This window comes from Ptychodera flava, chromosome 5 (genome assembly GCF_041260155.1).
Source record: "Ptychodera flava strain L36383 chromosome 5, AS_Pfla_20210202, whole genome shotgun sequence".
Lineage (NCBI taxonomy): Eukaryota > Metazoa > Hemichordata > Enteropneusta > Ptychoderidae > Ptychodera > Ptychodera flava.
In genome coordinates, this window is record NC_091932.1 from 39,329,926 (window position 1) to 39,335,925 (window position 6,000).

A 6,000-nucleotide genomic window follows, 5' to 3' on the forward strand; every position below is an offset into this window, starting at 1 on the left:
CATCTTTCAGTAGATCATTTGTGAAGGTTTCATGAAATATTCCTCGTATGTTTTCTGATATTTCTACATTATCAATCAATCAATCAATCCAATCCATTTATAAAGCGCCTGTATCCTATAAATCAATAGTTCAAAGGCGCTGGACAGAATTAAGCAAAAGCTTTAGTGAATAAGTATGTTTTCAGGTTCTTTCTGAAGCTGGTGGCTGATGGCTTCTGTCTAATTTCAAGAGGAAGTTTATTCCACAGTCTAGGCGCGGCGCGCGAAAATGATCGTCCACCGTAAGAGTCAAGATTGTAGCTTGGTTCCTTCAAAAGACATTTAGCAGATGAACGGAGAATCCTTGTACATTGCTTTTCCTGGATGAGGTCGGTTATGTAGGTTGGCGCCAATCCGTTGAGTTTTATAGGTAGTATAGAGAACTTTGAATTGTATCCTTGACTGCACTGGTAACCAATGAAGCTTCTTGAGAATAGGTGTAATGTGTTGACGTTTCTTGGTACAGGTGACGACTCTTGCAGCGGAATTCTGTGCATGTTGAAGTGGTTTGATGTGGTCGTAAGCTAAGCCATATAAAAGTGCATTACCGTAATCCAGTTTTGATGAAAGTACAGCTTGGACGAGCTGTTGACAAGTGTCGGTTGTGAGATAATTACGGATATGGCCGATTTTTCGAAGATGAAAGTAAATAGAACGGCATGTTGTGGATATATGTTAATGCAATCCTATGCAATAATTAATTTTGCATAGCCCCTGGGTAGTCGTCTACCTTATGCCAAGAAAAATTGCCATTTGCATTTAACCTTAAATTATTTATTTCATTGGAAGGCAAAACCAGTCATGCATTCTGGGGTACCATGCAAATCCTATCTGTACTTTTAACAGTGCAATTTGTGTAAATAAACATGACTACAACGGAAGTTTTCTCACTGATACACATGATACACACAAAGACAAGCTAAGCACACACAATTAGCTAGAAATTGTAGGAGCACATAATTGACAAAGTGATATCTATCTTTGAAGGTCTCTAGATATTTATGGAAAGTGAGATGTTACATGCACGAGTCCAGCATACATTTCCATCTGATGATGCTGAATAACTTGCAGACTCACGGTGAAATTTTGGGAACTCTCTTTTTTCAAATTTGGTTGCCGTAAAACAAAGTGGCTACAACTGAAAGCAACTATTCTGAGAAATATTTCAGAAACTTTGTTGAAAAGAACTGCTTATCAGTCACAAGTCAATGTTCATAAATGCAGATAACCCTGGATACTTCAAAGTTCACATTTTGTCAGCAGTGCAATTTTTTGTTCAAAGTTGACAGAGCATGCATATTTCGCATTTTTTCCCCAAACTTTAAAATAGTCATCATGCGCATGTTTCCATATGACAGGAAACAAAACATGTTACAGTGTACTTTTTGGCGTTTTCTGCCGGCCACCACTGAGAAATCCTTGATCATACAAATCAGAACGAATGAGATTCTAAAGTATTAGCATCATTACACAATGTGTGGTTCTACCCACAATTTTCATAATTTCATCTATTACAACTGGGATTCTTAATGAACTACAGCAAATTTCTTGTGTACACCGGATTCTATAATCAATATTCAACAACGTGGCATCTTAGTATTGGTGCACAAGATCTTCTTGATTCACATACAGAAGTGTTGGAAAATGCACATTTTTCCACGGAGAAGCTAACAAATATGTACATTTTTCACCGGATGTTTTGACAGCCTTGCATAATTTTATAGATCAGGACTTCTTGACAAATGTTTAATTGATGTTTTTTCCTTGTCCCCCTAAAGGATGGTGGTATTTTTGTCTGGCCCCCTATTTTTCTTGGAGAAAATGGGTGCCCCCTGAAAATCTCCAGACCCCCCTGGAAGTATATTCTGAACACTCCCTTACACGTATATCACTGCTTTATCCACATTGTGTAAATGTGGTTGAGTCTTCCATTGTTTTCAAAGTCACGATCTCATAGATTTATAAAAACTGATTTCAAAGTAATCGTTCAAGACAGTAAATGTTCTTTCTTTGATTGTTTGTCTATCTCCCTGCCTGCTAGGCTCTGTGAGCTTATATCTAATACGTGTTTATACTTCAATACTCCGTACACACGCGTATGTGGTCCATGTGCAGTTTCACGGACCACTGCACAATGACAAATTCACAACACCTTTCAGGTTTTCTAAGGAAGAGAAGGAGAAACGTCATCCTTACGCATGGCTGCCATTTGGAGCTGGTCCTCGTAACTGTATCGGAATGAGATTTGCCTTGTTGGAAGTTAAGATCGGCCTTGTCCGTATTTTTCAACAGTTTACCTTTGAACCTTGCACTGAGACTGAGGTATGAATAATAAGACAATGGAATCATGGTGTAAAATAACTGTGTAAAATAGATTGCATTTCATCCACGATATCACAGCAGAATGACCAAGATCATCCACCATCATGTTATTGTAGATGATGATTATGATAATGATGAGTTTAAGTAGGTTGCTGCTGTTGTTATTATTATTATTGTTGTTGTTGTTGTTATTGTTGTTGTTGATAATGATGACGACGACGACGACGACGACGATGATAATGATGATGACAATTTTTTATGATGATGGCGTTGATTGTGGTGAAGACAACGACATAATGTATGTGTTAATAGTAGGAATAATATTATTGCTATTGCCAATGAACGTGGTCTCAATATCGCTCTTACGCAGAATGAGCATGATGAACTGTTCTAAATCTCTTCATCAGATACCTCTAAAGCTTGGAAAGGTTGGAATCCTGTCACCACCAAACGGCGTGAAACTTTCAGTCAAGCCAAGAGCATGAGCTGTTTTGCTATTTCAACATACATCACACGTAAACTCCAGAGTTTATGAACGTTTGATAAATCCCTAGAGACAGTATGAATCGACTCAGACACACCTCCGTCTGGTTTAAAGATGAACATTTTTACACATTGATTGTCGTACTATTTTATAGAAGAAATTGTGCGTTGATCACACTAAAATTTTAAAGACTTTGCGTACAAATAACAGTTTTCTGTAAACTTTACATACATCAAAGATTGTTGCTCAATGTTCACTTTCTCTAAATGCCTCCAAACATTTATGTACCAATAGCTGAAAATTCCATTGAGGAGGAGGCGTCTTCTGGGGTTTTGTTAGAATTGAATAAAAATAAAATAAAAACACTTAGAAAAGAATAGGCGAACATCTAATATATTTTAGGAGATGTTGATGATTTTACAATTAACAATGTGAGCGCCAAAGTCAATTTCTGTTGCCAATTATAATATAACAACAAGTCAATTTTTCAGATTTTTTGCCAAATTTTGATAAAAACAGTTGCCAATGAAATATGATAACCATTTGGTCCAAAATTATCACAAAACATACAGAAGAAAATCATAAAAATTGGTTAAATGTTGCACTAAAAACTACTGTACTCGAAAGGTTAAAATGTGCTCACCTTTCTATCCAGGAGAAGCGTTCTGCGATGTAACCATTCTGTTTGATGTAAATTAATAGATTCTTTTAGTCGTTACTGATCATTGAATCAGTTACTTTCGCGAATAGAAGTTGTCATAGATATATTCGTTCTGCTTCTGTGAACCAACACTAAGATTTTAAAAGGCAGAAAAAAGGAACAATGGAAATAGAGCGTGCTGATTGAAGAAGTCGTCAAGATCTATGAACTTATAAGCTACTGTTATGTATAAGATACGTGTCACCTTGTAAAAGTAGTAAAAATGGTTTGCGAATTTCAAAATGTTTTATATATCTTTTGAAATGTATTTACCTATCGACCGAAGGAAGTGAACTGTCATTTGTCAGATAACCGTGAACAGAATTTCGTGGAACACATGTCATTATCTTGACAATAGAAATTGTTTTTCCGTGATCAAACTTGCTGGGAAATTACAGGACTAGACACACAGACACACAATGGGGCGGTTACTGATGATACAGCCATTTGCATACACTGGGCGGGAGTTTTTGAATTTCATAGCATCGCTTTACAGTATGATAAATTTGAGTAATCATCTTGGGCACTTTCGTGACGTACATATGTAAAGAGGGGTCAAATGGTCGTGCAGGGAACACATTTTGAAACATTTGCATTCTCCGACAAAAACGAAACAATTTTTCAGTTTATATTCTACCCAAGTTTAGTCGCTATGTTATTCACAGACATCATATGCGAGATTATATGACTGTGAATGCCTGAAACATTACAAAATTATGGGATTCTGGGAGTAAAGATGGCACGTCCGATCAGTAGCGTGGCTTTTTCACATTTGCATAGATTTACGATAAATCGGCATTTATAGGGGAAGTATCTGTTTGATGGTGACTTCAATTAAATGATTTCTGTCCCCTCTGTAATTAGTGTATTTTAATGATGTAAATAATACAAAGTATACAAATACCAAATATGAACTGAATGTGCTCACGTGGTTTAAAACAGGTTGATTACATGGCAGTACGTTTTACAGAACAATCAGATATCTGTCATGTCACAATACGTAGCCGGTTTCATCAACTTTCGCAAAGTACTCTTGGAGTTGAATCACTAATTACAAAACTTAATTTAATATGAAAATGAGCTGCTTTTTTAACTTGACACTGCTCAATGCTTCATGGGACAATTAGATATCTATCAGATCAACATCTGTCGCACGTGTCATCAAGTTAAGGCTGTCATTTCGAAGTAATATCACTAAATACAAAGTTCAATAAATATACAAATTAACCCATAATTAACTTGACGCTTCTTAATTCTTCACATGACAATCAGATATTTATCAGATCAATATCTGAAACAGATTTCTCTAAGTGCTGTGCACTATTTCAGAGTTATATCACTAATTACAAAGTTCATTAAATATGCAAATGGACCCTTAATTAACTTCACACTACTAAATACTTTACATCACAGTCAGATATCTGTCAGATCAGTATCTGCAGCAGATTTCATCAAATTTGATGCAGTTATTCTGGAGTTATAAGACTAATTAGAAAATTTCATAAAATATACTAATGAACTATTTATTAAATTGACACTGCCAAATGCTTCATGCAACAATCAAATATTTATCAGATCAATATCTGTAGCAGGTGTCACCTAATTTTGTTCCACAATTTCAGAATTATATCACTAATTATAAAGTTAATTAAATATGCAATGAACCGTCAATTAACTTTACTAAATGCTTCTCAACATAGTCAGCTACCTGTCAGATTAGTATCTGCTGCAGATTTCATCGACTTTGGTGCACTTATTTTGGGAATTATATGACTTATTACAAAACTTCATAAAATATGCAAATGATATATTTATTAGCTTGACACTGCCTAAGGGAAAATGCCAAGAGAATTTGACCGGTTAAGAAGGGCTTGACTACGCGCGCAGTTTCTGCGTAGTGAAGCGTCATTACGTATTCATGGTGACCCCTGGCCAGCTGTCAATATCTTTGGGGGCTTTTGTCTTTTGTCCTGCTTTGCATATGCGTCGTTGGACACGACCTGCCAATCACCCAGGTAGTCAATTAAACTATTAATTGACTGTTTACCGACCCAATTAACACTATCCAGCAGTATGACTGATTTTAATCGCGTGGCCCGGGTGGGCACAACGTAGGAACGCGTGTATTTCTATGTGTGCGTTTCACTTTGTGGTGTTGTTTGTACCATCGTGCGTTTGAAGTCCTTGTTTCACCTACAGCATTACCTTCAAGGTGACAGGCTTACTATTAATGTTCAGTATCATTGCACCGAGTGCTACCCACGGTGAAAACCACCTGTTTTGCCTACTAATTACTGCCCGTCGCTGCCCGTCCTGAATGTAGCCTATCTATAGCTACAGTAATCACATAAATCATTTATCAGTTTTGATATATACTCCTAATTTTGTAAGTTTGATCAAAATCTAGACCACATTCAAGGGCTATGCAGACTGTCCATGTACGCACACACAGTGA

The 6,000-nt window shown here is 36.5% G+C and overlaps 1 pseudogene; it reads left to right on the forward strand.

Moving 5' to 3' along the window:
• Positions 1-4,399, forward strand: part of LOC139133897 (cytochrome P450 3A8-like) — a 31,185-nt pseudogene extending 26,786 nt beyond the window's left edge.
• Positions 4,400-6,000: the final 1,601 nt, after the last annotated feature.